This window comes from Saccopteryx leptura, chromosome 6 (genome assembly GCF_036850995.1).
Source record: "Saccopteryx leptura isolate mSacLep1 chromosome 6, mSacLep1_pri_phased_curated, whole genome shotgun sequence".
NCBI classification, from domain to species: domain Eukaryota; kingdom Metazoa; phylum Chordata; class Mammalia; order Chiroptera; family Emballonuridae; genus Saccopteryx; species Saccopteryx leptura.
The window spans coordinates 114,753,857-114,777,614 of record NC_089508.1 but is presented as its reverse complement, the minus strand read 5'-3'; the positions used below and the strand labels follow the sequence as shown (position 1 = coordinate 114,777,614).

At 34.7% G+C, this 23,758-nt stretch overlaps 1 non-coding gene across 1 annotated transcript; it reads right to left on the bottom strand.

The window, feature by feature from the left end:
* Window positions 1-3,119: 3,119 nt before the first annotated feature.
* Window positions 3,120-3,283, bottom strand: LOC136377680 (U1 spliceosomal RNA). Its single transcript, XR_010746357.1, has one exon. It is a non-coding gene; the product is annotated as a U1 spliceosomal RNA (small nuclear RNA).
* Window positions 3,284-23,758: the final 20,475 nt, after the last annotated feature.

Genomic DNA, 23,758 nt, shown 5'->3' with positions numbered 1-23,758 from the left:
ACAGAATATTAACAGTGGGAAGGACTGCAGTTGTAAAGAGGGATAGAAAAGAAATATATGCACTTCTAGGACATACCAAAGAGGACTTGGATCTGTCCAGAAATTATATCTTGAGAAAGTGTTTAATACTTTTCCCCTCTCCTACCCCCACAGTTGGGCAACATGCCGGCCTCTCTTGTTCTTTTCACCTTTTTCTCTTTACTCCTTTAATTCTAACTACTCATCCCCTCCCTAAGGTAGTTCAACGTAAGCCTCACATTTCTCTAATGTTTTAAGTTTTAGTGGCTCAACTATTTTACAACTAAAAATTTTGGTTACATAGTTTTATTACCTTTCAAATTAAAATGCAAGTTACTATGAAACCATAATTTATCAAAATAGAAATGAATGTTTATAGAAATTATAATTTAAACCCTGTTTGAATTTTATTATTCAGGTTTTCTAGAAAGATGTTAATTAACATTAGGATTTGATCACATATTGAAAAAAATTACCTATTAAAATGGAGTTCATAAATATTGAACTGATTTATATTGGTGGGAAATAATCTGTTTAGTAATTTGAATTCTATTTCTAAGACAAACAGTTTCATAGGTATCTAACACTAGGTGAATATACAAAGTGATAAATTAAACTAACTGAAAGAAGGCATAGGTATGATTTTTTCCACTATGAAACTACATTATTCACTGAATGCAGAGTACTTTCTGTTACTTTTTTCCCTTAATGCTCTGTTTTCAGAAGTCAGAATAAATTGGATCTACTCAATATAATTTTGCTGACGTTGTAAGTCATAACCTTATACTTATTACAATTTATTATGCATATTTGATGAACTTGGACAAAAATGTTTAACTATTTTATTCTGGATTTATCTTGAGAACTCACTATGAGAACATGAAATTTTATTAAAAGTAATTTAATCTGGGATTCATAAAAGAAATTTTAAAAAAGCTTTAAAACATACTATACTTTAAATTTCTTACTATTACCATTTGTACCTGTTCTAGCTTTTTTTTTTTTTAAGCGAGAAAGAAAGAGAGAGAGAGAGAGATAGCTAGCCAGCAAGCCAGACAGACAGACAGCCAGAGACAGGAAGGGGGAGACATGAGAAGCATCAGTTGATTGCTTTCTCATATGTACCCTGACTGAGGGCTCCAGCTGAGCTAGTGACCCTTTGTTCAAACCAGCAACCTTGGCCTCAAGCGAGAGACTACATGTCTATGATTCCAAGCTAAAACCAGCAACCTCACACTGAAGCTGGTGAGCCCACACTCAAGCTGGTAACCTTGGGGTTTAGAATCTAGGTCCTCAGTGTCCCAGGTCAATGCTCTAGCTATTACACCACCACCTGGCCACACTGTTCTTTCTATTTTTAACCATCCTATAGTTCAAGCTATATGTTTAGATGTGCAAGATAATAAATTTATTAGATGTGGTAAATGCATGTCTAAAAAGGAAAAAGGAGAAAAACAGGGTTTTTTTACTTTATTATTTTTTTTATTTTTTAGAGAGAGGACGGGAGGCAGAGAGACAGACTCCTGCATGTGCCCCAACCAGAATTCACATGGAAAGCCCAGTAGGGGAGATACTCTGCCCATCTGGGGCCGTTGCTCCATTGCTCAGCAACAGAGCCCTTTTTTAGCACCTGAGGCTGAGGCCATGGAGCCATCCTCAGCATCTGGGCCAACTTGCTTGAACCAATTGAGCCATGGCTGCCAGAGGGAAAAAGAGAGAGGGAGAAGGGGGAGGGGTAAAGAAGCAGATGGTTGCTTTTTCTGTGTCAAAATGCAGGTTTTTTTTATGGATAGATATAAATGAGTGTACATTAAAGCTCACACTAGAGACTTACTCAATCTTGAGTATTAATCTACATTCTTTACATGGTTTAAGACAAGGATTTCAATTTTTATAAAGATTTAAATGTACATTTTACCCTCTGTACACAGAAGACAGCATAATAAAAGGGATTTGGTGTCATACTCTGGGCTTTCTGTTCATTTTGCTATGAACTTAAAACTCTAAAAATTAAAGTCTATTAAAACAAACACACAAACCAAACATATAGACACTGCCTTCAAGGGCAGCTATGGAGAGATTGGAGGTTAAAAAAAAAGGATTTTACACTTTCTTCCAGGCTCTACATTCATGCATTTGTATGAAAAACTGTAAATATTCACTCATATTCTTTAAAATAGAAACACCACTGTTAAACATAGGTTTCAATGAAATCAGAGTGAGTGTGCTATTACAAATTATTAAAAATAAGGTTTGAAGTATTTCTGAAGGCATGGGGAAAACGCTTATAATATGTAGGATAAAAATGCAGCATTGTTAAATTTTAGTTATAATATTACCAAGTTTTTTTTAAAACAGAAAATGAGATGAAATACTTTTGTTTGAAGTGATAATATACAGAATAAAAAAAGATTTTCAATTAAAGATGTTCTATAGTAGATAGGAATTAGTAAAACAATAGTGTCATTTTCTAAACCTAAAAACTCTTTTATTTAAATATCATATTCTTTTGGGTAAATAATCTGAACACATGAACTTTTTTTAATAGTAAGTAAATTGCCAGCTTACTATTAACAATGTTAATGAGAGTTTCAAGCAAAATAATTAAAAAATGACTTCATAAATGTAAAGTGGCCATTTCTGGCATATAACATTAATTTGAATTTTTAAGAATCAGTGATATTACATCAAAATATATAGTAGGTAATGGTGTTCTGTTTTTTGTCTCTATAGATTTGCCTTTTCTAGACATTTGGTATAAAAAGAATCATATAAAATGTAGTCTTTTGGATCTGTCATCTTTGGATGGGCTTACTATTCACCCACATTGTAGCATTTAAGAGTATTTTGTATCTTTATAATGCTGAATAGTATTTTATTTTGTTATCCAATTAACTACCAGTTGATAGATATTTAGATAGTTTCCAGTTTGGGACTATTATAATAATGCTGCTATAAACATTCATGTACTTGCCTTTGTATGAACATATGTTTTTAATTTTCTTGGGTAGATTGTTAATAGTGAAATTTTATTGTAAGTGCATTTTTTTTTAAACTTTAAAACTGCTAATATTGATTTTCTTTTCTTTTTTATATTGCAGTAGGGGAGAGCGCTAATGCGGTCCCCCCACTACCGTAAATTATACAGTTGAATGTCCCACATTTGGGGAAATCGCAGAGGTCAACACATCCGGAGTGCAATGGATAAGCCTCACTCTGGGAAAACCACCTTCGTGATCATGGTATCTCCCTGCCAGGAAAGCGTACTGATTTTCAAACAAGCTGTACCACTTTTATATTACTAATATTTTATAATCCTGAACAAGGGTTCCAGTTTCTCTGTAACCTAACACTTGGTATTGTCTTTCTCATACTAACTATTATTTATCATGGATATGTAGTGATATTTTACTGTATTTTTTAATTCGTATTTTTTTCTAAGGACTAATAATGATGAACATCTCTATGTGCTTACTAATCATTTTAGTGAAATGTTTATTCAAATTATTTGCCCATCTAAAAAATTGGATTGTTTATTTTCTTATTCTTGAGTTATTATAGGTCTTTATATAATTTTGAATAAGTATATGATTTGCGAATATTTTTCTCCCAGTTTTTTAGCTTATATTATACTTTCTTTTCTTAATGGACTTTTTTGAAGCATAAAGGTTTTAATTTTTATAAAGCCAATATATCAATTTTTCTTTTAGAAATTGTGCTGTTGGAATCTTAGCTCAGGTTTTTTTCTCAACTAAACTTCACAAAGCTTTTCTTTTGTGTTTTCTTTTTGTTGTTGATTTCTAATTTAATTTTGTTGTGGTTGAAGATCATTTCTTGTATAATACCGATCCTTTTCCATTAATTGGGACTAGTTGTATGACCTAATATATCTTCTATTCTAAAAAATAATCCATGTACCCTTTATAATAATACTCATCCTTGAGTTAAGATGAAAATAGTTCATAGTATTTTTAATATAATGTTCTTATTAGTTGTCATATTATTTATTAATTATTAAAATCTCAAACTAAAATAGAATTATTTTTAATTTTTACTATATTTAAGTCTCTTATTAGATGAATATGCTGTAATAGATTTTATATTTTTGTGATGTCTTGACTCATGTTATATAAAATGCTCCTTTTAATCTCTAATAATATTTTTTACTATAAGCCTATTTTGTCTTACATTACTCTAGCCACTTGATAGTTCTCATTGTTGTATTTAGCAAAGTATATATTTTTTTCTCCTTTTGATTTGAACTTACTTGTGTCTTAAATCTAAAGTATTTTTCTTATAGGCAGTATGCAACTGAATATTGCTTTTGTAATCCTATCTAATATCTCTGCTCTGTCTTTGGGAGGTTTAATGTTATTATTGTTCTGTCTAGGTTTACATTTGCCATCTTACTATTTGTTTTCTTTTTGTCTTTCTTTTGTATTACTGTGCTGCCTCTTTACTGCTCTTTTATTGTGTTAAATAAACTTTTTTTAGTGTAGCATTTTTATTTTTTTATTTTTTTAACTATGATTTTAGTGGTTGTTCTGTGGAATAGGATACACATCTTAATTTATCACAGTTTACTTCAGATTGATACTAACTTAATACCAGTAAAATATAGAAACTGTTCTGATGTAACTCCCCTTTTTTCACACATTTTTGTGTTATTATTGCCACATGCTTTGTATCAGTATCTGTTGGAAGCCTAGAATTATAGTGTTATAATTATTGCTTTGTACAATCCCTGGTTTTTTTTCTTGATGTTAAGAAAAGAAATGAAAAAAATTATATATTCTTTTAAATTAACACACATATTTACCAAAACTGGTGCTCTCCATTGTACCCCTTTGATTTGGTTCCAGTGCACTGTTTTTTTTTTTTCTCTCTTTCTCCCCCTTCCTTCTTCCCATTCCCCTCTTCTTTTTCCTCCTTGGTCAATTTTGTTTAGGTTTAGTGCTTTTTAGAGAATGCAATTGTCAAATCATTAACATAGGAGTCTAACAAAGAGAAGTATTGATTATCTATAAAAAAGGTAAAGTAGCTAGGCAAGGTTCAGAAAGAAGTATCAGATTAAAAATCATGTGTATACTTCATTTCTCGTGTACAGGATTCAAGAAAGTATGTGAATGGGTGATTTTAGGGCAGATTAATAGTGAAAAAAAGTCTTTGTTGAAACAAAAGTGAAATTAGTAATCACCAATTAAATGCTGCCAGAATTCCTGGAATCATATAATAATTTAACTTTTGTGATAACATGTGAAGACATGTTGCTCTTTATAATGAACAGCCTGCTTTATCTTTTTAGAGAATTAAACCTTTGAAGTGATCTTTTTCTAACTTACTTTTATCTACCTCTTAAGGGTGTTTTGAAGATTATTACTTATTTTTCAATTTAGTGCTTCATTAAGCTACTTGGATAAATGTGCAACTCTATTAATAATATATTATACAAACCAGGTAATATATTATAGGAAAATTTCTAAATCTTTAATTCTAAAAGTAAAACAAAGTTTATTTACCCTTATAGAAGTAAAGTAATATGCGGCAGTAAAGAGAAGTTAACTAGATTTGAGTCTATTCTTAATTTTAAAGGTGATAATATTTTATATTGACTTTGAAAGTTCCCTTAATAGTACAACAATAGAAGGTAAATGACATGCAATTAAACTGAGAAATTGAATGCCTGGAGAAAAAAGAGGACAAAATGGCACAGGGGAGTTGAATATTTGTGGAAAAGAGGTAAGTGTCAGATACGACGAATGAGATGAAAACAGAGAAAAAGCCTATGGATTTGGGTATTAGGAGTATGAGATGAATATCTAACATTTAAATTTGACTTTACATTATAAACATGTAAGGAACTACATCCTAATGCCAACTTTACAAACAGAATCTAAATCTGAATATTGTTTTTTCAAAATAAAGGGTAGCAATAGGAGATGGTGCATGCAGATATTCTGACTTGTCACTGGGAATAAATAACAGTTAAGAAAGTCTTATGCCCTGTCTGGTTGGCTCAGTGGTAGAGTGTCGGCCTGGCGTGCAGAAGTCCCAGGTTCGATTCCTGGCCAGGGCACACAGGAAAAGCACCCATCTGCTTCTCCACCCCTCCCCCTCTCCTTCCTCTCTGTCTCTCTCTTCCCCTCCCGCAGCAAGGCTCCATTGGAGCAAAGATGGCCCGGGCGCTAAGGATGGTTCCTTGGCCTCTGCCCCAGGCGCTAGAGTGGCTCTGGTTGCAACAGAGCGATGCCCCGGAGGGGCAGAGCATCGTACCCTGGTCGGCAGAGCGTCGCCCCCTGGTGGGCATGCCTGGTGGATCCCGGTTGGGCGCATGCGGGAGTCTGTCTGACTGTCTCTCCCCGTTTCCAGCTTCAGAAAAATACAAAAAAAAAAAAAGAAAGTCATGATATTATGTGATCTTTTGATGGTCTAAAAGTTTGTTTAGCCTTTCACAGTGATTGTGTGCTTGGAAGAATATGGTTTATGATGTTTATTTTTAGTTTTTACATACCACTGTATTAGTTATCTTCTGTTACATAATCAATTACCACAAACTTAGTGACTCAAAACAGCACAATTAACTTCTTGTTCAACTCCAACATGTAAAAACTTAGAAATGGTCACTCCTATCCTTAGGACCAAAAAAACTATGAATAAACAAAATCAACATTTTTTCTTGGACCTGTTAAAGAACTGAGTTTTTACAGTAAACTGTCATTCAGAAATTTGGAATGAAAGGTGAATCCAGAGAGTTATAGCCAGTATCTGCTTACCTGGAACAGAAGACACTATAGCTATGAAATGTGAGGAACATTTAATGGTGATTAGATGAATTACTAGAGGATGAGTGTGAACTAGCATGAGAGTGATAAATGTCTAATTTTAAAGGAGTTCTCATTCATAGATGTTACTTCTAGGATGTTCATGGTAAAGACCTGTGAAAAATCCCTTTGTGGCTTTAGCTGGGGGAGAGGAAGAGTAGTCCTTCTAAAATACAACCACAGCCTTCTCTATAATAGAGGTCAACTTTCCAGGGGAAAAATCCTCACCAGAAGTGTGTCCCAGTTCTGTGGATATAGGACATTTAACTTATGTAGCTCTATAGTCTCCCTCTCTCAACTATCTGAAGGGAAGCCACACAAGAAATAACACTTGTGAAAATCACTGACCAGAGACACAGACCCAAGGAAAGGCTGATTTGCATGAAAGGTTATAGAATGCCCCTCACACCAACACCTTACCATAACCACACCAAAAGGGCTTTACTATAAGAACAATAGATTATATCTAAATGAGCTGGAAGACAGACTGTTTCTGAGGTGTATTACTTGGGAAACCCCAAAGACAGGAGACAAAAACAAATGTTAAGGAACTTGAAACTTCTGGCACCTACAGCAACCTCAAAAATTTAATAAAGCCCAATTATTAATCAGATTAACACAAATTTTCACATTAGAGGCCTATTTATGTCAGTTTCTATTGTCCAATACAACATGTTTGGCTTTCAACAAAAAATCTTAAGGTACCCTAAAAAGCAAGAACAAACAAAAAGCAAAACAAACTTCAGATATCAGATTCAGATATGACATAGATGTTGGGATTAACAGACACAAAATATTTTTAAACTATAATTACATTAAAGAATGTAGTAGGAATAGACAAAATGCAAGAACAGATTAAATAATCAAAGAAGTAAAAATTCTTAAAGAGCAGCAGAAGGAAAATGGTACAAATAAAAATATAAATAATAGACATGAAGAATGAGTTCATTAAAAGACTTGCTACAGATGACGTCAGAGTAATGGTGGGGTAGAAAGCAATACCGATAAATCTCCCCCAAAACTCAACAAGATCTTCAACCAGAAACAGAAAAACCTATCCTTGGAGCCTCCAGATGTTTCGCAATACACCCGAAGGTATGGTCAAGTGAAAAATTGGCTAAATATATAACCAAACCCCGAAGGAAATAAGGAGTAAGAAATGCTCCGCCTTCCTCACTAACCTAAACAGGGCGGCTTTCTCTGCAATTTGTGAATATAGAAACTGAGGCGGGCAAAGGGGGTAAATAGATCCAGGCCGCGGCACAAACGGCCGAACCAGGCTGTGGCACAGAGATCCAAGCCGAGGAAAAACTGATCCTGTGGCAACCCGGGCAATACAAGCTAACACTCGCGCCAAACCCAAACAAAGAAAGACAAGCAGGGCAGCCATTTTACCCGATCTCCTGGTCGGCGTGCGCAGATAGTGGGCGAGAGATTTCTTCCTAAGCCCCAGGAATGGGTTCCCGTGTTACCCCACAGAGAGGCAGAGACAGAGGCCTTTCTGTGGGTCGAAAGTGGAATCTCTGGGCAGCCCCAGCGCCCTGGGAAAGCCACACATGGGAGGGAGCAAGAACTAATTCCAATGGTAGAACTTTTCCGTGCTGGTAGGGGATTCACTCAGAGGGAAACACGGCCGGCCTCATATCCTGGTCTGCGCGCGCAGATAGTGAGCGAGAGATTCCTCCGAGTGCCTCGGCAATGCGTGCCCGTGTTATCACACAGAGGGGCAGAGTCAGGGGCCTTTGTGTGGGCCAAAGCAGAATCTCGGGCTGGCCCAGCGCCTTGCAAAAGCCAAGCACGGGGACGGAGCGAGAGCCAATTCCAATGCTGCAACTTTTCCATGCGGTTGGGGGTTTCACTCAGAGCATGAGACTGCTGGCCGGATATCCTGGTCTGCGTGCACAGATAGTGAGCGAGAGTTTCCTCCAAGTGCCCCGGAAGTGGGTGCCCATCTGTGTTACTGGACAGAGTGGCAGAGCCAGAGGTCTTTGAGTGGGCGGAAACCCCGCCTGATTATGCTAGCAGCTCTGACTGACTGAGCCTTACCCAGAGCCCTGTGCTGAGTGGAAATAGAGTGGGGAGTTGCCAGCTCTTTGAGCCTCTTACTATCCAGGCAGAGGCAGCAGCAACCCCATAGCTGGATTATCAGGCTACTAATTGAGGAAGGAAAGACTAGGAGAAAGGCTCCAGGAACACAGACTCTCTCACTGTCGGAGCCTATAAATGCTAATGAGCCTCGACTGCCAACAAGACTAAAGCACAATACATGACATCACCATAGAGACTTATCAATTGCAAACTACCTGAGCATGCCAAAGGGGCAGAACCCGGGGTACAGAATCACCGACCAGAAAGAGGGAGAGAAAAGAAAAAGCAAGAAGATAACCTCTCAAAATCAAGAATAATCTGCAGACTTTAAACATATCCCATTTTATTATATTTGTTCATTTGTTTCTCTTATCTTCATTCTTGATATTTTTTTTCCTCCTCTAATTTGGCTGATTAACTCTCTGCTGGTCTTACTCTCTCCTCTCCTTGACATGCACTACCCATAAGTGTTACATCTCCCATTATCTTTACTCTCCTCTTCCTTTCTCTCTATGAGGGTTGCACTCCAAAACCCTTAACTCTCTCTCTCTCTCTCCTCTTTTTTCTTTTTTCTTCTTTTAGTGGTTCCCTCTTTTTTTTCTCTCTCTCTCTTTCTTTTCTCCCTCTATATTAGTTTCTTCCTTTCTCCTTTACGTCTCCTCTCATTCAAACCTCAATAACAAACAAATTACCTTATCTGGGATTCAAACTTATGTTTGTGGCATTTTGGGGGGTTTTTACTTCACCTTTTTAACTCACTAGCAGTGCTCCCATCCCTGGCTCTCCATTTTATCTAGTTCTTGTTCCACTAAATACAATAGTAATTTTTTAATTTGTTCCCCCATTTTTCTGTTTTCCTCTTATTCCTCTCATCATAACTCTTAGTCAACCAACACCTAAAAGCAAATAATTTTATTCTTGACCCAAATTTTTTCCTTATTTGCTTTTTGTGGGTCCATATACCCTTCTTTTTTCTTTTTTTTCTTTTTTCTTTTTTTTGCCCCTTTATTACTTTTCCCCAATTCAGGCCCTCCATTACAGGCATTGTTTGTCATATTTCACAGTTCACCACAAGATTTTCTCAAAAAAGAGGGGTGAGGAGAGGAGAGGAAAAAAGGAGGGGGGGAATAATTTCCTTTTTTTTTTAATTTTTATTTTATTTTTTTTTCTTTATTTCATTATAAATTTTTTTAAAAAAAAACAAGTCTTTTTGATTTTTTATTGCTTTAACTTTTTATTCTTTATTAAATCTCATTAATACTATCAACAAAACCACCCTCAGATGCCATTAAGGAAGAGAAAAACAAATATCATGGATACAAAAGAAAGAGAGGTAACACAGGTAGATGAGGAAAAATCTATGGAGAAAAAATTTAATATATTGGAAACCTTGGAGCTAAATGACAGAGAATTCAAGATAGAAATCCTAAAAATCCTCTGAGATATACAAGAAAACACAGAAAGGCAATTTAGGGAGCTCAGAAAGCAACTCAATGAACACAAAGAATATACGTCCAAGGAAATTGAAACTATAAAAACAAATCAAACAGAGACGAAAAACTCAATTCACGAGCTGAAAAACGAAGTAACAAGCTTAGCTAATAGAACAGGTCAGATAGAAGAGAGGATTAGTGAAATAGAAGATAAGCAACTTGAGGCACAACAGAGAGAAGAAGAAAGAGACTCAAAAATTTAAAAAAATGAGATAGCCCTACAAGAATTATCTGACTCCATCAAAAAGAATAACATAAGAATAATAGGTATATCAGAGGGAGAAGAGAGAGAAAATGGAATGGAGAACATACTCAAACAAATAATAGATGAGAACTTCCCAAGCCTGTGGAAAGAACTAAAGCCTCAAGTTCAAGAAGCAAACAGAACTCCGAGTTTTCTTAACAACCTACTCCAAGGCATATCATAATGAAATTGACACAAACCAACAGCAAAGAAAAAATTCTCAAGGCAGCCAGGAAAAAGAAGAATACAACATATAAAGGAAGGCCCATTAGATTATCATCAGATTTATCAGCAGAAACTCTACAAGCTAGAAGAGAGTGGACCCCAATATTTAAAGTCCTGAAAGAGAGGAACTTTCAGCCACGAATACTATACCCATCAAAGCTATCCTTCAAATATGAAGGAGAAATAAAAACATTAACAGGTACAGAAAAGATGAGGGAATTTATCATCAGAAAACCCCCACTCCAGGAATTACTAAAGGGGGTTCCCCAATCAGATACAAAGAACAAAAAAAAAACAAAGCCACAAGTAAAAGCTCCAAGAAGAACACAATAAAACCAAATTTAAACTGTGACAACAACAAAAAGAAAGGGGGGGGTAGAAGATGGAGATTAACAGTAGCAAAGAACGATGGAGTGCAAAAGTACTCACAAAATAGTTCGCTACAATGAACAGGGTAGGGACCCTTTTCATTACTCAAAGGTAACCACCATTGAGAAAACCACCACAGAAGCACATGAGATAAAAAAGATAGCAACAGAGGAAAGATGTATGGAATACAACCGAATAAAAACAAAAGATAGAAAAACGAAAGAGAAGGATCAAACAAGACACAAAACTAACAGAAAGCAATCTATAAAATGGCAATAGGGAACTCACAAGTGTCAATAATTAGACTAAATGTAAACGGATTAAACTCACCAATAGAAAGGCACAGAGTAGCAGAATGGATTAAAAAAGAAAATCCAACTGTATGCTGCCTACCGGAAACTCATCTAAGTAACAAGGATATAAACAAATTCAAAGTGAAAGGCTGGAAAACAATACTCCAAGCAAATAACATAAAAAAAAAAGCAGGTGTAGCAATACTCATATCGGATAATGCTAACTACAAGACAGGAAAAGTACTCAGAGACAAAAATGGCCATTTCATAATGGCTAAGGGGACACTGAATCAAGAAGACATAACAATTCTTAATATATATGCACCAAACCAAGGAGCACCAAAATATATAAGACAGCTACTTATTGATCTTAAAACAAAAACTGACAAAAATACAATCATACTTGGAGACCTCAATACACCGCTGACGGCTCTAGATCGGTCATCCAAACAGAGAATCAACAAAGACATAGTGGCCTTAAACAAAACACTAGAGCACCTGGATATGATAGACATCTACAGGACATTTCATCCCAAAGTGACTGAGTATACATTTTTCTCCAGTATACATGGATCATTCTCAAGAACTGACCATATGTTGGGCCACAAAAACAACATCAGCAAATTCAGAGAAATCGAAGTTGTACCAAGCATATTTTCTGATCTTAAAGCCTTGAAACTAGAATTCAACTGCAAAAAAGAGGAAAAAAATCCCACAAAATTGTGGAAACTAAACAACATACCTTTAATAATGAATGGGTCAAAGAAGAAATAAGTGCAGAGATCAAAAGATATATACAGACTAATGAAAATGACAATACGACATATCAGAATCTATGGGATGCAGCAAAAGCAGTGATAAGAGGGAAGTTCATATCACTTCGGGCATATATGAACAAACAAGAGAGAGCCTAAGTGAACCACTTAACTTCCCACCTTAAGGAACTAGAAAAAGAAGAACAAAGACAACCCAAAACCAGCCGAAGAAAGGAGATAATAAAAATCAGAGCAGAAATAAATGAATTAGACAACAGAAAAACTATAGAAAAAATTAATAGAACAAGGAGCTGGTTCTTTGAAATGATCAACAAAATTGACAAACTCTTGGCAAGACTTACCAAGGTAAAAAGAGAAAAAACTCATATAAACAAAATCCAAAATAAAAGAGGAGAAATCACCACGGACACCATAGATATACAAAGAATTATTGTAGCATACTATGAAAAACTTTATGCCACTAAATTCAACAACCTAGAAGAAATGGATAAATTCCTAGAACAATACAACCTTCCTAGACTGAGTCAAGAAGAGCAGAAAGCCTAAACAGTCCTATTAGTAGAGAAGAAATAGAAAAAACCATTAAAAACCTCCCCAAAAATAAAAGTCCAGGCCCTGACGGCTATACCAGTGAATTTTATCAAACATTCAAAGAAGACTTGGTTCCTATTCTACTGAAAGTCTTCCAAAAAATTGAAGAAGAAGCAATACTTCCAAACACATTTTATGAGGCCAACATAACCCTCATACCAAAACCAGGCAAGGATGGCACAAAAAAAGAAAACTACAGACCAATATCTCTAATGAATACAGATGCTAAAATACTAAACAAAATAAAGGAAAATCGAATACAACAATATATTAAAAACATAATACATCATGATCAAGTGGGATTCATCCCAGAATCTCAAGGATGGTTCAACATATGTAAAACGGTTAACATAATACACCATATCAACAAAACAAAGAACAAAAACCACATGATCTTATCAATAGACGCAGAAAAGGCTTTCGATAAAATACAACACAATTTGATGTTTAAGACTCTCAACAAAATGGATATAGAAGGAAAATATCTCAACATGATAAAGGCCATATATGATAAACCATCAGCTAACATCATATTAAATGGCACTAAACTGAAGGTTTTCCCCCTTAAATCAGGAACAAGACAGGGTTGTCCACTCTCTCCACTCTTATTTAATGTGGTACTAGAGTTTCTAGCCAGAGCAATCAGACAAGACAAAGAAATAAAAGGCATCCATATCGGAAAAGAAGAAGTAAAGGTATCACTTTTTGCAGATGATATGATCCTATACATCGAAAACCCCAAAGAATCCACAAAAAGACTACTAGAAACAATAAGCCAATACAGTAAGGTCGCAGGATACAAAATTAACATACAGAAGTCAATAGCCTTTCTATATGCCAACAATGAAACAATTGAGAACAAACTCAAAAGAATAATCCCCTTCACGATTGCAACAAAAAAAATAAAATACTTAGGAATAAACATAACAAAGAATGTAAAGGACTTATATAATGAAAGCTATAAACCATTGTTAAGGGAAATCGAAAAAGATATAATGAGATGGAAGAATATACCTTGTTCTTGGCTAGGAAGAATAAATATAATCAAGATGGCTATATTACCCAAAGCAATATACAAATTTAATGCAATTCCCATCAAACTTCCAATGACATTTTTTAAAGAAATAGAGCAAAAAATCATCAGATTTATATGGAACTATAAAAAACCCCGAATAGCCAAAGCAATCTTAAAGAAAAAGAATGAAGCTGGGGGCATTACAATACCTGACTTCAAACTATATTATAGGACCACGACAATCAAAACAGCATGGTATTGGCAGAAAAATAGACACTCAGACCAATGGAATAGAATAGAAAGTCCAGAAATAAAACCACATATATATAGTCAAATAATTTTTGATAAAGGGGCCAACAACACACAATGGAGAAAAGAAAGCCTCTTCAATAAATGGTGCTGGGAAAACTGGAAAGCCACATGCAAAAGAATGAAACTGGACTACAGTCTCTCCCCCTGTACAAAAATTAACTCAAAATGGATCAAAGATCTAAACATAAGACCTGAAACAATTAAATACATAGAAGAAGACATAGGTACTCAACTCATGGACCTGGGTTTTAAAGAGCATTTTATGAATTTGACTCCACAGGCAAGAGAAGTGAAGGCAAAAATTAATGAATGGGACTACATCAGACTAAGAATTTTTTGCTCAGCAAGAGAAACTGATAACAAAATAAACAGAAAGCCAACTAAATGGGAAATGATATTTTCAAACAACAGCTCAGATAAGGGCCTAATATCCAAAATATACAAAGAACTCATAAAACTCAACAACAAACAAACAACCAATCCAATAAAAAAATGGGAAGAGGATATGAACAGACACTTCTCCCAGGAAGAAATACAAATGGCCAACAGATATATGAAAAGATGCTCATCTTCTTTAGCTATTAGAGAAATGCAAATCAAAACTGCAATGAGATACCACCTCACACCTCTTCGATTAGCTATTATTAGCAAGACAGGTAATAGCAAATGTTGGAGAGGCTGTGGAGAAAAAGGAACCCTCATACACTGTTGGTGGGAATGTAAAGTAGTACAACCATTATGGAAGAAAGTATGGTGGTTCCTCAAAAAACTGAAAATATTACTACCTTATGACTCAGCAATCCCTCTACTGGGTATATACCCCAAAAACTCAGAAACATTGATACGTAAAGACACATGCAGCCCCATGTTTATTGCAGTATTGTTCACAGTGGCCAGGACATGGAAACAACCAAAAAGCCCGTCAATAGATGACTGGATAAAGAAGATGTGGCACATATACACTATGGAATACTACTCAGCCATAAGAAATGATGACATCGGAACATTTACAGCAAAATGGTGGGATCTTGATAACATGATACGAAGCGAAATAAGTAAATCAGAAAAAAACAGAAACTGCATTATTCCATACGTAGGTGGGACATAAAAGTGAAACTAAGAGACATTGATAAGAGTGTGGTGGTTACGGGGGGGAGGGGGGAATGGGAGAGGGAAAGGGGGAGGGGGAGGGGCACAAAGAAAACAAGATAGAAGGTGACAGAGGACAATCTGACTTTGGGTGATGGGTATGCAACATAATTGAACGACAAGATAACCTGGACTTGTTATCTTTGAATATATGTATCCTGATTTATTGATGTCACCCCATTAATAAAATAAAATTATTATAAAAAAAAAAGACTTGCTACAGTTGAGTAAACACTCAATGAGTTTAACAAAACAAAATAATTACATTTAGGCGTATCATATTCAAATGGCAGAAAACCAAAGACAGATCTTGAAAGTAGAGAGAGGAAAATAATACCTTACCTCTAAAAGAACAAGAGTTAATCATTACATTGGACTGTTCATCAGAAGCCATCCAAGTAAGAGAACAGTGGAGTGAAATATTTAAAGTGATAAAAGAAAAATTATAACCTACCTAGAATTCTAAGTCCACTAAAATCCTTCAAAACCAGTGGATTAAGATTTACTCAGACAAGCAAATCTTAGACTTCATCTCTAGCAGATTTTTCCTACAAGAGACACTAAAAGAAATTTCTGATGAAGAAAATACATCAAAAACATTGATCTCAAAACAAGCATCAGAAAAGATAAAGTAAATCATTTGTTTTATAACTTTTCATTGATCTAAAAAATAACTGTTTATTTAAAATAATCATAGTAACAATATATTGGGTGATTAGTGCATATGAATAAATGAAATGAATAACAGCAGTGTCACAAGGGGTGGGAAGGAGGAACTGAAACACTTTGTACTTAAGGTACCTGCACTACACATGGGGAAAAATAACATTATTTGAAATTGGACTCCCATTAGTTAAAAATGTATATTATAGACTCTAAGATAAATAGGCACTTAAATAATTTTTAAATAAGCATAATTGAAAAGCTAAAAGAGGCCATTCTCAGTTTCTTAACAAATGGAGCTCCCTATAGGGCAGCTTACCACATGGCATCTTGCTTCACCAACGCCAGCAAGAGAGATACTGCTAGAATGATGGAAGTTATAGTTTTGTGTATCATAATAAAAAAAACTGACATTCCATCATCTTGGTTTTGCTATATTCATTAGAATTAAGTCACAAGTCCCACCCCTGTCAAAAGGAAGGGGTTATGCAAGGTATGAATATAGGTGAGAATTTTTTGGGTGTCTTGGAGTCTTGCTGGCATAGTCAATGTTTTTCATATTTGAGGAATTTTTCTACGGAAAAAGGTACTAATTATGGCACTTGACATGACATACCATATCAAGTTGGGAAGGAAGTGACTGATGTATATTAATATTTTAAACTATTTTTGCTCTCTTTAATTTCCCCTCTTTTTATTGTCCTTGACTTCACAGATTCTGTACCTTTTTTAGAGAAGACAGAACCACCTAAGCTGAGTATTCCTTCAAACTATATGTACTAATTTCTATCTTTATCTTTCTTTGCACTGGCTTAGATGAAAAGAAATCTCTTTTCTTTTTAAGTGACATGCCCACCATCTGTCACTTTTCTTTGTATCATGAAGCTCTCTCTACTAGGTTGTCAGCATGCTCAGTTTCTAGACACAAAATTTTCTCTACCTTCCAGATATTCTCCAATTATTCAATTTAATTTTTAGACAGTCTTGAACAGTATTCCAGCATCACTTATTTTATTTTCACACTTCCTAACCACAAAACTCTATCTAATAACATGGTTTCTGGTCCTAAAGAATCCTTTTATTGGAACATTGTATCTTGTCAGATCCTGTAATTTATCATTTCCTAAACTAATTTATAATTTTGCTTATTACTTTTTTATTTGGATTTTTGTCATACCCTTTTAATTGGTTTCTCATTCCCCTTCTGTCTTCATTCTAATCTATTCTACACACTGAAGCTTAAGAAATCACATGCAGATCCAATCATGTCACATGACTCCCCCAAATCTTCTAACTTCAATGTTAGAAATCATAAAACTCAGATTTTAATATCATGCACAAAATTGTTAAATGTAATTATTTAAAAATAATAATCAAAATTACTTCATATTGTTTAACCTTTGGTGCCCATTGGCTATTTTGGATTCTCTAAAATAAGTAAAAGTTTTCACTAGTGTATATTTAAACATTTTTATTCTTCTTACTCTGAAATTAACTAAATTAAATATGACTTTAGGTAACTCATTTAGTCCCTTAAGTGTAAAATAAAACAATTGTTTTATGTGATCTTAAAGGGCCTTGCCACTCTTCAAAGCTACATTTTTATAATTGAAACTACATTTTTTATTACTAAAACTGCTATTTTTTAATTAATTTGAGAGAGAGAGAGGGCTACAGGAAGTGGAGAAGGAGAGAGTTGAGAGGCTTCAACCTGTGATTGTGTCATTTTAATTGTTCACTGATTGCTTCTCATATATGCCTTAAGCAGGGGTTTCCAGCAGAACTTGTGATCCCTTGCTCAAGCCAGTGACCTTGGGCACAAGATGATGACCTTTGGCTTTAAGCCAGCAACCTTGGTACCATGTCGATGATCCTGCACTCAAGCAAGTGACCCCACAATTAAGCTGGCAAGCCTGTGCCCAAGCCAGTGACCTTGTGGTTTTGAACTAGGACCTCAGTATACTGGCTCCCTGCCTTATCTACTGTGCTACCACTAGTCAAGCTGGAACTGCGATTTTATTGATCCAAATTATATGAGTCTATAAGGTAAAAACTTAGCCATGGAAGTACATAAACTATAACCCAATTTTATCAGATAGTGCATGCTGTATTTGACTGGGCTTTACCTTTTACCCCCTCCAAATTAGAGGCGATGCTGACTTTTCTCAAGGAAATGCATTTGATATTCAAAAACTTATTCAATCTTAAATAAAGGACATTCTTCCATTCGTTAATGTTGAGTTTAAAGTAGCTTTAAATATATGATCTTCTGTCAGTTTGGACAGAATCTGACTAATTCACCTGACACTGATTTATTTAAGTCCTTTTCTTATGAGCAGTAAAGAGGAATGCTGTCAGAAAGTTTCTGTTATAGCTGAGATGCAGCTGCCAAGGATTATTTTTTTATAATGTTGAGTGTAGAGTGAAGCTTATTCTTACTGTGCCAAATATACTCTCATTATTCTTAACTGTACAAGCATAGAGTGGTATTTACTTTAATGAAAGTGGAATACATGCTTATGGTCTACAAGGTGTCAGTGCACAGTATTCTTAGAATTGGGGACATTTGTAACTCCAGTGTTATCCAGTCTTTGATATTTTTCTTTTTAGATAATATGATTTAATTTTTAGGTAACCGGTGTGAAAATAATGCCCTCAGAAAAGTACAGTGTGCTCTTAGCCTTGTGAGAACAAGAGAGAATTCTTAAGCCCACTTTACAGCATATTGATCACCTACTTATTTTTAGGACTGTGTTCAGCATTTGGAATTTAAATCAAGTAAACTTGTAAATGTTATAAAAATTTGATTCAGGAATTCTTATACTTTTCTCTCCTGAATATTTATCAGCCTCTCCTTCAGCTTATACTGTACCTGAATTGTTTGTCTGTAGAGTGTCTTGTTGGACTGATGTAAATTGCACACTAAACATCCTTATCACTCTCATATCCTTCTCAAAAAAACAAACAGATTCTGGGTAAAATTGTAGATTTTTCATAGATTTTTAAAAATCAGTATTCTGACTACACTCAAAATAAGAAAAAAAAATAGATGAACTGTCAGCAGTTTAGTTGGGGTAGCATATTTTAGCTCCTATAGTAAACTGGAAAGCAGAAATCACCAATGTGGATTATTTTAAGGTAAAATGAATACCAAATCTAGAATTTATTTTAATATGAAAGTGCTAAGCATAGATAAAGAATGGTAGCAAGTTAGTGCTTTTGAGCTGGAGGATGAGCATGTGGACATTTTTGTACTATTTTTTATTGTTATTTCTTTGAAAAATTTCAGCCTGATTTATGGTGGCGCAGTGGATAAAGCATCAACCTGGAACATTGAAGTTGCCAGTTTGAAACCCTGGGCTTGCCTGGTCAAGGCACATATGGGAGTTGATGCTTCCTGCTCCTCCCTCCTTCTCTCTCACTCTCTCTCTCTCTCTCCCATCTCTTTAAAATGAATAAAGTCTTAAAAATATTTTAAAAAAGAAAATTTTCATAATAAAAAGTTAAAAAAGAAACCTATATTTAACTAAGTTAATGTGTCAAGGGATTAAAAAAATAAAGCATAAATTAATGTGCATTTTTTTTTCTGGGTAAGAAAACTCCTTTGTAAATAAATATATGTATTCATCTCTCCATCCATCTCTACTCAATTTTTTTCCACATTCAAACTCTAAGATGGTGTACAGATCACTGGAGAACATAAATGTTTAAAGCAAAGTCGCGAAAATACAACATTGTGGAACTTGAAGCAACCTTGAGGTTTATGTACCCTAATCTACTTTTTATAAATGATTACTCTGAGTCCTCAAGAGCTTAGGCGACTTGCCTGAGATCACAGGATGTTTTTAGTGACAGAGAAACAAATAAGAGTTTTCTCGTGTTGTATGTGATGACCCATACAGACAGACTTGATATACCAAAAATATTTGTTGGGTTCCATCTAATACAACAGTCAAGGCTGCCATGTGAGTGATCATGAAATATATATTCTCTTACAAAAATTTATTTTCTAGCCACAGTGGACTGAACCCATTGAGTTTTCCAGTAACATCTAATCTCCCACATTCAGGCCCCTTCTCAAGTGCTGTGAGAAAAGGTTGCAGAAACATGGATGTGGTAAAAAAGCATGTATTACAAACCTAAGTAACTTTGGCAGATTCACCTCAGGGATTTTGCCAGAAAAGGCAGTTTCTGTGGGATAAAAAGTATTTTGGCATGGAAATATCTTAATGACACTGTAAGGGTTGTCATTTTTTTTGTAGGGAAATTTTCTCCATCAAGATAAATTACACTACAATTTTGCCTTCTTGAGGTTTCAAAATGAAGATTTTAAGGCAGCAAGTAGTATGCGACTAAAAAAGCAATAAACTTACTCAGCCTTAGTTATAACAATATGAGAAATAGTAAAACATTTTGCAGTGCTGGTCACAAGAAAATGTGTGTAATTTGGAAATAAGGGAAGCTTGTGTAGTTTAATGGCTACCAGAGGCCCCCATATCTAATGATTACTAGCTGTATGATCTTGGACAAGTTACTAGACCTCTCTGCCTATTTCCTCATCAGGTACATGAGGCTAACAACAGACCTACTTCATAGGGTTTGCGTGAAAATTAAATGACATATTATGTAAAGTTCTTAGGCCAGTACTTGACAAACTGTAAGTGTTTAATACTAGTTAGTATTAGTGTTATTTGATTTAATTATCTAACAGCTTATGTTAGAAAACTGATTAGCTGATCCCTATTAGCTAATTGGACCAGAATACTACCATATTTCCGCATGTATAAGATGCACCCTTTTCCAAACAATTTGGGGTCTAAAACTGGGTGCGTCTTATACAGTGCTTGTAGATTTTTTTACTTGCATTTTCTGCTTTTTCATGCTTGTTGTCCTTGTGCTCATTGTTTTGCTCTTGTTACTGGTATATACGGTCAGTTACGTTTTGCCATATTCTGCCCAGAAATGGCTCAGAAAACATTTTTGTACAGTGCTGAATTCAAGTTAAAAGTGATCCAGTTTGCAACAGTGAATGGAAATTATGCTGCTGAACGTAAATTTGGTCCTCCTCCAACTGAGAAATTAATCTGAGACTGGCTACGGGAAGAAGAAACCGTACTGAAAACACCACAGCAGAAGAAAGCCATGAGAGACAAGTCAGCAAAATGGCCTGATGTACTTTGCAATTCATACAAGTTTTAGAATTGTTTGTTCTCTAAAATGTTGAAAAAAATTGCATTAAATCTATAAATTGCTTTGGGTAGTATGGACATTTTAACAACATTAATTCTTCCAATCCTTGAGCATGAAATTCTTTTTTTTCATTTATTTGCATTTTCTTCAACTTCTTTGATCAGTATCTTATAGTTTTCAGCAGTAAAGATTTTTTAACTCCATGGTTTAATTTATTTCTAGGTATTTTATTCTTGATCCAATTATAAATAGAATTGTGTTTTAATTTCTCTTTTTGATGTTTATTGTTAATGAACAGAAGTGCAACTGATTTTTGTAAATTGATTTTGTATCCTGAAACTATTCTGAATTTATTAGTTCTAACAGTTGTTTTTATGGAGATTTTAGGATTACTATAGATAATATTTCATCTAAAAATAGAGAATTTTTTTTCTTTTCTGAATTTGATGCCTTTTATTTGCTTTTATTGCCTAATTTTTCTGACTTAGACTTCTGATGCTATGTTGAATAAAAATGGAGAGAGTAGCACCTTTACCTTGTTTCTGATCTTGAGAAAAAGCTTTCAGCTTTTCACCATTATGTATAATATTATCTGAGCTTATCTTATATGGCATCTTATTATGTTCCCTCTATATCCACTTCATTGAGAGTCTTTATCATCAATGAATTTGAATTTGATCAAATGCTTTTTCTATTTGATGTATCTATTGAACTCATCATATAATTTTTATCTTTCATTTTGTTCATGTAGCACATCACAATGATTTATTTGTGGATGTTATGCCATTCATTGTTTCTTGTATCCTTGAAATAAATCCCATAAAATGATGTATAATTATTAAATTCAGTTTGCTAATATTTTGTTGAGTAGTTTTGCATCTATGTCCATCAGGGATATTGCCAGGAATTTTATATTCTTGTAGTATCCTTCATTTTAATATTTGGGTAATGTTGGCCTTGTATAATGAGGTAGAAAGTGTCTGTTTCCCTAGTTTTAGATGAGTTTGAGCAAGATTGTTATTAAATTTTTTTTGGTAGATTTCTCCAGAGAAGCCATCTATTATGAGACTTTCAATCTCCTTATTATAATTGGGCTGTTTATATTTTCTATTTCTTCATGATTCAATATTCATAGGTTCTATGTTTTTATAGATTTTTCTAGGTTGTTAAATTTGTTGGTGTATAATTGTCCATAGTAGTAGTCTCTTATGATCCTTCGTATTTCTGTGCTATCAGTTGCAATATCTTCTCTTTCATTCCTATTAATATTTATTTAAATCTCCTTTCTTTTTTTCTGGATTATATTTATATATATACATATACATATATACACACACACATACATTTGCTTATTTTGTTTATCTTTTCCAAAAAATGGCTCTCAGAATTTTAATTTTTTTCTATTATCTTTTTAGTCTCTATTTCATTTATTTTCTTCTGATCTTTGTTGTTTTCTTCCTTCTGCTAACTTTGTTCTTAGTTTCTTCATCTTATAGTTTTTGAGATGAACAGTTGTTATTTATTTATTTGAGATTTCTTGTTTCTTTTCTTCTTCTCCTTTTTTAGTGAGAGACAGAGAGAAGCAGATAGAAAGTGAGAGAGATGAGAAGCATCAACTCATAGTTGCATCACTTATTAGTTGTTCATTGATTGCTTCTTGTATATGCCTTGACAAGGAGACTCCAACTAAGTGAGCAACACCTTGCTCAATCCAGCAAGGTGGGGCTCAAACCAGTGACCTTGGGCTTCAAGTGAGTGACCTTTAAGCTCAAGCTAGTGACCATGGGATCATGTTCATGATCCCATGCTCAAGCCAGCAACCCCACACTCAACCTGGCGAGCTTGCGCTCAAGCCAGATAAGCCATGCTCAAGCCAGTGACCTTGGAGTTTCAAACCTGGGACCTCAGTATCTCAGGTCGATGCTGTTGCCACTGCACCACCACTAGTCAGGCAAGATTTCTTGTTTCTTAATGTAGTCGCTTATCAGTATAAACTGCCCTGTTGAAATTTCTTTTGTTGAATTCTACACTATTCTTGTATTGTATATCTATTTTTATTTGTCTCAAGATATTTTAAAAATTTCTGCTTTGACCCATTGCTTGTTCAGTAATGTGCTATTTAATCTTCACATGTTTGTCAATTCTCTAGTTCTCTTCTTGTAATTAATTTCTAGTGTAATACTATTGTGATTGGAACAGATGCTTGATAAGATATTTTATGGCCTAACACAAGGGTCGGGAAACTTTTTGGCTGAGAGAGCCATGAATGCCACATATTTTAAAATGTAATTCTGTGAGAGCCATACAATGACCCATGTACATTACTTATTATCCAATAAAAATTTGGTGTTGTCCTGGAGGACAGCTGTGATTGGCTCCAGCCACCCACAACCATGAACATGCACAGTAGGAAATGAGTGGATTGTAATACATGAGAATGTTTTATATTTTAAATCTTATTATTATTTTTATTAAAGATTTGTCTGCGAGCCAGATGCAGCCATCAATAAG